The following is an 8,250-nucleotide window of genomic DNA, read 5'->3' as shown; positions in this document are numbered from 1 at the left end:
TCTCTCTCTCTCTCTCTCTCTCTCTCTCTCTCTCTCTCTCTCCCTGTCTGTCTGTCTCATGTCCTCGTCTTGACCACATCCCCCCACATCCAAGTTCAACTTTGTAAGGAGGGCCTTTTACGCCTCGTTTCTCCCTCGATTTCTGCCCGCCTATTCCATGTTTTCCACTTTGCAAATGCTGCTTAGAGTGTCAGGACAATTTATCACGTGTAATCGTATAGCTGCAAACTGCAGTGGTCACATTTAAATGGATGTGCAACTCTCCAATATCCACTCTTTGCCCAGAAGTGTGTGGATTCCCCTGTTGTACTCGGGTTGGACCGGCCCCGATTCTAATTAGAGAAAATCTGTCCTGTAACACCCTTTTTGTTCAGTACGTCATTTTCTCCCAAAACATAAAAATAAAGCAAAATGGGGGAAAGCTTTTTACTAAAGCAAAAGGAGGGATAACAGTAGATGTGCCCCACCCACGGAGCAGGACGCTGCTCAGAAAGAAGCCGGCATGCACAGCTGGCTCCTCATAGATAAGCAAAGGTTAAGAAGAACCCAACACTGTGGTTTGTAAATCTCAAAATCTCAATATGGCTCAAAAAATACAGTTATTGTATTACTGTTGCTAATTGTGCAGCCAATTGTAGAAGCCCGGGCAACAACTGAGATAATGCAAGGAGCTAAGTAAACAAAATTAATTAAAAAAAAAAAAAGGGCAACATATGCATTTACTGTAGAACTTTAATAAATCCCAATATTAATAAAAATCAATTATTTGCGGTTTGATGGACATTTGCACGCATATAAATCTTTCTTTTTTTCCTTTTCTCATTAAATGTGTACACAACCAGTCCCCATGCTGGTGTGTGAACTGAGTTTAGCCTCTGCTGTGGGGGTCCCATGCCAATCAGCTGCACTGCATTTATTGGAAAACACCTCTTTCTGCAACAGAACAACTTCCCTCAAAGTTGCTGACATTTCAGGAGACATACGATAGCAAACGCGGGGCAAAAAAAGTTTCCTTTTTCGCTTTGGAAAAAATTTTAACTCAATAAACACAAAGTCTATGTAATATTTCAGTGTAATGAACTTATCTTTGATGAATTTTATAATTAGAATATGTAAATGGGAGTTTTCTGTCAGTGTCTGTCAGCGTTTGATGGGTTTTTATGTGCTAAATAGCTCGGCACTCAAGATTAAATTTCAAAGTTTTATTTCCCTTGATTTACTCCACGCATACTCTGCTGTCAAATGGGGCAAAAAAAGGAAAGCATCCAAACTTAGCTAAGTTGTTAATTAGAAGTCTGTTGTACATGTTTCCTGAAACTATGGACCTGCTCAACACACGGTCCTTTAAACATCTGTCACTGTAAGAAGTGAATCCTTTGCAGCTAAATCTCCACTTTAGTGTATAGTGCACTAATTGCATCCCTATTTAGACTACAGCGTGATTGCAGAATTAGCTCTTATTTCCATGTAGATACCACTGTAACTAAGGCGCTCATTGAAATTCACAGTGTGGAAAGGCAATATTGGGACTGTGTTGCTTCATCGCTAAATTGAGCAAAATGTGTTCTCTAAAAGGATTTTTGCAGTAGAGAAAGCCACACTGTCCCCGGGGAAATATATCAACATTTCTGTGGTGCTCCTGTTAAAATGACTATGTAGCCACAGGCGTCTGTGCGCAGTCTCTCTACGGCTCTGTTGTGGAATCCACGCCGAGATAATGGCGTCTAGACAAATTTGTCACTGACATTTTGCATGTCTCTCTCAAACAGAAAGGAATACAAATGAACGATGGCCCTGTGAGGGTGGCGTTCGTTCTGTTGTGTCTAAGGTGTTCATCTTACTATGCCAGCTCTCGGTTATCATTAGGGGAAGGTTCTGTGCGCTTTCGGTTTATTGTGTGTATTTATTACTGAGATGTATTGACACCTAGAATGAGGGATCATGTTAAAACTCTGAAATATTATTTCAGCGGCGTGTTTATTCAGTTATCAAAAGCTTGCGAAGGTGTATTGAGGCTTGAATGAATGCAGAAGGAGGAATCTTTTGCAAAACATTCGCCTTGTTTATGGCAGCTTACACTGTGCTTGATATTAACCATTAACAAAATACTGCAGATCTGCGCAGTGGCACGCAAACCTCCAGGGAAGGAAGATAGAAATTCAAAATCACCAGGTTTATCTGATGCATAATCCTGTGCACAAATCACAAGTGATAAGGCGGGAGCATCGGCGAGGCCCACTGCGGCGGTGCTGTGGCAGTTAATAAATGGGGGGAGACAGCAGTTACCTCTGCAAACTTTGTTAGAGCTTCACAAACAATAACAAATAAGCATATGTCTTCATGGCCTGGTACAGTCGCAAATAGCTTGTCAGAAGTGTGAACAGAGCAGTTGCCCTTTATTGCTTTCATTGGTATTATGGTGCCTTTGAGTCTCTCTCCCATTCCACAATAAACGAAGAGCTGCTTGCTTACTCAGACCACGTTTACCTTGGGGGCCTGTGTGACTGAAATGCCCCTTTCATCTAGGAGGGATATGTCTGTCTCAATATCCCCATGGTGCTTAGGGCACTGTGCACACAGAGGAGGAGGAGGGCGCGAAGAGATAGAGGGTACTGCTATTTCTTTGTCGACCACAGCACATCCCCGTTTGTGTACCCTCTCGCACCCATCTTCCAATCTCTGGGGAAAAGTGTGGAGAATGCAATCAGAGCAGGTGGGGGGACATCTGGATCTGTCTACAAGGCAACAAGGGGATGGTTGACTGGCAGCCCCTCCAACCCTCCTCTGTGTGCACCAACACCCCTCCCCCCTTTACTTCCACTTGTACCTGTCAGCGATGCAGTGGTTGAGATCTCCAAGGTTCGCTGGTGCTTTTCGCTCGCTGCTCACACAATATCTCTTTATCCTTCGCCCCAGTGGCCCCCTCCAAGATTGAACTCACAGAGCGGAGCCGCATTTGATATGCTACGTCAACACTTTCTGTGTTCTCAAAGGCTCAACTCTTAAGTTCTGACATTGTTTAACTTGTAGGCAATTTTCTAAAACACACTTGATGAGCGTGGAAGTCTAGCTGATAACAGCGTAAAGGACAAAAATGCAGCAGTATAGTGAGGTACTAGTGATTCTCTTTAGCCTTGCCAGTATGCATAAATGTGACCTTAGATGGGCTTTCTTTAGCATGATCATTAAGTGTTAATTGTAGCTTCAGCTGATGGTAGCACTTTCCCTGGTTTACTTGTTGCTTACTTTTGCACACAGAGTTTTCACCTGTTAAACACAAGCAGGAAATCACCAAATTAAGCAGAAGTGGACTGGATGTGTTGTAGACACCAAAAGGAAATCAATCATTGCTCATGGTGCATGAAGTATGCGAGGAAGGAACTTGACTTGACTGCTCTTCATTTACGATGTATAGCGATTGCTGCCCGGAGAGAAGATAGCCGTGAAAGCTTCTCAGGGTTTATGATATAAGACGATGGTTACCGGGCAAAAAAAGCTAAATGAAATTAACGCTGCAAGCGTGACACAGTGACACATCTCCAGAGAAATTTCCTCACCCTTTTTAAAATGTAGTTCAGTTGTGTCCACTTTCAGTCTTTTGAAAAGAGCAGACAATAGTTACCTTCATTGAGTAGCATTCATAAACCAACTAATAATAGAGCCAAAATTGTGTTTCAAACGTTCATGGTTTCATGTTGCTTTTACATCAGTGATGGTTTTAGTCATTATCATGCTTTAACTGTATTTTTTAATTCCTTTTTTAAATGATTAATCTGAAACAAGCAAAAGAGCATAACTTTTTGTTTGTCCAGCAAAAGAATAAAGCCCATTAGAACATTTTTCATGTAAGGAGTAGTCACTCCAGTCTGTCTTGACACTCTTGACATTAAACCTGCTGTGGAAACTACATTTTTGGTGGGCATAACATTGTTTTTAATCTTTTAAGTTTGGATGAAATCCATTTATGTGCTGTGCAAGCGTTCAGAAGGTGAAGCAGAGCACATGCAGGAAACCACATCAGCAGGTAGCGTCTGACATTGCTGAGGGAAATTACATTCCCCTCCTGGTCCTCCTGTCATTTACCTTGAGTCGCAGTATGACGAGCCTTTACATTATTAAACACGGTGCACATGCTCCTCCATCTGTCACCGTATTGGCCTCTCTTGCCTGCGCTACCCGATTGGCTCAGCTTGTCATCAATCATAAGCTTCTGGATTGGCCTGGCTTTGAGATCAATGGTCAGACTGAAGAGTCGTTCTGACCTTGGACTCATCGCTCCCATTCAAAACAAACTCCATGGAAGGAGCAATTCAACTTCAAAACTAACAGATGAGTATTTACGAGGGCTGCAAAGCCTTCGACCTAAAGCACTTACTCTCTACCCATCCCTGTCTCTCCTCAGTATGGCATGAAATTAACTATATGCCCGCAGAGTGGGCTTTTCTCCCTCCAATTTCACTTCTGACAAGCTGAGGCTAATGGAGGCGGTGCCTTGGATTAATGCCTCAGCATTTTGGTTAAAACACCCTCTCATCTCATCTGAGTGAGGTGTTGAGCTGTTTGTTGGTGTCAGTGAATCACTTTGCCCTTCTGCATCAGGCACAAGTCACTTTAAAAGGCAATTAGTCACGAAGAGCTTCTGTTCTGCCCAAGACAGATTGTTTTATTGCGAACAGTATGGAGGTGTATTAATCTGTTTTCACAGACGTCTCGTTAAATTAATATTTGGGCACCGCTGAGGCTTTTGTTGCTTAACAGTAGCTCAATCTGTCTCTGAGGGTTTACTTTGAGAAATCCAAGAAATGGAGAGTTCTTTAGGCTCTTCAGAGTTAGAATATTAGTGTTTATCATGGCTTTCAACAGCACTTATAATAGAAACTCTTCAGGAGTAGAAGATGCTGCTCCCTGCAATGGAACACTGATGAAAATCTGTTGGTATTCAAAATGAGTGAAATTATATCACTTCTTCTTACATTGGGCCTTGAACGCAACTTAGTTTTATGGATCTGTCCCAAACTAGTAGCATAAAATTTGTCTCAAAACCCCAGTTGTGCGTGTGATGTGATCTGTGCGTATCAGGCGATTCACATCCATTTAAGGTTTTGTAAGTGAGGGATGTTAGGTGTAGTTTTAGACATCTGTATGCACAGAAAGCTTTTTGAAAGAGAAAAGTATTCGATTTATGATGTTGAACTTAATAAATTGTGCGTAAATGATCAGTATTTTTTCAGGTTTGGATGTACTCGTTTGTAAAATAGTTTTGCGTGCAGTGAAATAACTTGTATGTATTTATGTGTGGATTGAATGATGCATTTGTGAGTGCTCAATAGTTACACACAAGCTTTGTAAATCTTCATTTAAGCTTGTGGATCATAATGTGTGCATTTGTAACAGGGGCCAATCCATGACTGATAGTGTTTCACTGTGTTTGTGCGTGCGTGCTTGTGTGCGTGTGTCCGATTCAGTCATGGTGTTACTACATTAGCAAGCAGTATGTTTAAGATCTTTATCATGGTGAAAAATGAAACTTTTTCCAATCAGACACTTTCCAGATGGTTTTACATGGTGGTTAAAAATCTGGAGGTACTCCTCTGCATTAATAATTCCATTTTTTTTCTGACAGCATTCACAACACCGCTGACTGAAATACAGCGCCAGACCATGAGAGAGCTTTCGCCGTGTACTTAATCTATTACACATTACTGTACCACATTTCATGGCATTCAGTTCAATAATTCTGTGTGCAGAAGCAGTTTCACAGCCAGTCTTGAGGTGACACGGTCCTATTTACTTAAATTGCAATGAACTGCGTCTTCTCATACCACAAAGCTTAACATCTTTGTGTGAACACAAAAATCAATGAAAACATATAAGTCTAACCAATATTGCTCCATCCGAAACTTTCTGCTGAAAATAAGTCAAAGGTGAAAATGAATTATTGCTTGCAGTAAAACAAGAGTGGTCAAAAAAATAGACTGAATCATGTCTTTCTGCCTTTAAAAACAGCGCGCACAGAGAGCTTTGTGTGTTGAAAGAGGCCATTGCTCTCCAGGCGTGATTGATTGAGGTGCGCCATGACACTTGAGCGCTTTTTTTCAGCTCAGCACAGCGTGAAATGTAGGTTGAGCTTCAGCATATTGTGATGTTACTTTGTGTTTGGGGACTCTGTTGCTTTCTGAAGTGTCAGTCATTGTCCTCCACGTATTAAATATGAAAAATTTCCTTGAGCTTTCCCACATCAGCTCCTCTTTAGTGTGTACTTTACTGACTCTGTTCTCCTCTAAACCGCCTTTGTAGTAATTGAGATGAGCCACGGGAGACAAGAAACTTGGAGCCAAGTCAAAACTTTCATCTTTTATTCACAAGCCACCGCATGAATGCCATTTCAGTCTTCTTCATCTTCTCAAATCCTCCCTGAAGATTCTTCTTCTTCTTTTTTACTCCGTGGTATCCCGACACATGGACCTGGCATTATATTCTGATAGTCCTATTATTAACAATTCCAATAAAATATAACAGTAGCGAATCATTCAGACATCGGTTTTATTATGAGCAATGGGGCAATTTGGCATGTGGGTGTTCAAAGAAGTCCCATCACTTATCTAAATAGCACAGAGTCATATGCAGAATGTCAAGTTATTAACTATGGCTGTAATACAAATTCAATTCAGAGGCCAGATTAAATTAGGAAAATGCTGAACTGCTTGCTAATCAAAAAAATGGAAAGCTATTTTGAAATGGATTTGTACTGCATCACGGTCATTTTTCATCTGCATGATTTCGAGCAATATGTTTGCTTCCTGTTTTTTCTCAGAATCATGCTTAGATTACATTTTCCAGTTGGGCATTTTCCTCATTTAAAGCTTTTGCAAGAGCCTAGAGTGCATATTTTTTAAAATTCTTGTGATTTTTTTTTTTTTTTAACTGATTATGGTTTTCATTTTATGTCTCACTCTTCTCTTAAGCAAAGTAGCCTTACCTGGCTCACTCTGGCTCCATCCAGTCTCATTCTCCAAGACAATATATTGGAATTGCCTTCAGTGCTTCTTCAGACCTCAGGGACTTTTTTCATTTTGTCTCCTCGCTCCTTTCTTGTAATCTGAGGGGATTGAAAAGTCAGGGCTCAATAATGGAATTAATGGGTTTGAAGGGATCAGGTGGAGGACAGTGCCCTTATCCAGGTGTTAGTTAACAGGCAAGGCGTATGGGTGATACTGTTAACCATCGGCTCCGCTTGTTATAATATTTAACGAGTTTTGATGGATCTTTAACTGTTTTTGTCACACAGACACATGTCACAATCGTCTTATACTAGTGAAACAATAATGAATATTTCTGATTAACCTTTTGAATAAGCACATGTGATGTTTATAGCTCCATTTAAGCATTAACACAAATAAAAAGAGCTTAAATCTGTGTACTGATTGGATTTTTGTCTGTTTACAAGGCAACGGAGGAGTTTGGGCAGCTTGTGGAATGCATTTAAGGCATTTCTTCACGCAGTTTGTTTATTTATCAATTCGATACATGATAATTCAACCAGGAACTCAATTGAACAAGTTAATTTTGTTACTTTAGCTTTCACGATTGGAATGCAACTAATCACATGGTCTGCTGAATCTGTAAACTATAAAATATTAGCAATCTAAATCCAAATGTGGCATGCTGAGAAAATGCTGGGTTTTATTTTTATTATTATTATTATTATTTATTTATTTCCCTTTGCAGCTACGGTGACTTTTTCTGTGCATTGAAACATCAACATCAGACATCAAGATGAAAAATTGGTCGGTGAAATAGGTGAACGAGGAACTTCTTATGTTTTTTTAACAGCATGACATTCTGAAAGATCTCTGAAATTGTTGAAGAGTTGGTTTTACTCCTGAATATCAAGACTATTTCCCATAAATTCTGAAATGAGGCTCAGGGCATTTATTTACCTCAGCTGAATAGAAAACTGCTCCTTTATTTAGATGCCTTGGTATACAATGTTCCTTTTTTTTTGTTGTGTGCATTTTTTCCTAGAGGCTCCCCTGTTCCCTGTTGTTTACAGTCCACTTTGCTTCGGCTGCTTTTGTTATTGTGAACCTGTAAACACTTTCTGCACAGAATATAAAAAGCCTTTCAGCAGTTAAATGTGCTTTATATCTGCAATTTCCTGGGAGGCATGTCCAAAAGAATGAGGGGGGTGAAAAGAAATTAAATTATCGAAAATTATGAGTAAAACATGAAAAAAACAAACAAAAAAAA

The 8,250-nt window shown here is 40.2% G+C and overlaps 1 protein-coding gene across 2 annotated transcripts in view; it reads left to right on the top strand.

Moving 5' to 3' along the window:
- Positions 1 to 8,250, top strand: part of LOC102306992 (dipeptidyl aminopeptidase-like protein 6) — a 250,136-nt gene that overhangs the window by 53,401 nt on the left and 188,485 nt on the right. The gene's annotated exons all lie outside the window — the stretch shown is intronic.

Source organism: Haplochromis burtoni, unplaced genomic scaffold (genome assembly GCF_018398535.1).
Source record: "Haplochromis burtoni strain Fernald_Lab_line unplaced genomic scaffold, NCSU_Asbu1 Contig_101, whole genome shotgun sequence".
Classification (NCBI taxonomy): Eukaryota; Metazoa; Chordata; class Actinopteri; order Cichliformes; family Cichlidae; genus Haplochromis; species Haplochromis burtoni.
The sequence above is the reverse complement of the archived record's forward strand: the minus strand, read 5'-3'. Positions and strand labels throughout refer to the sequence as shown.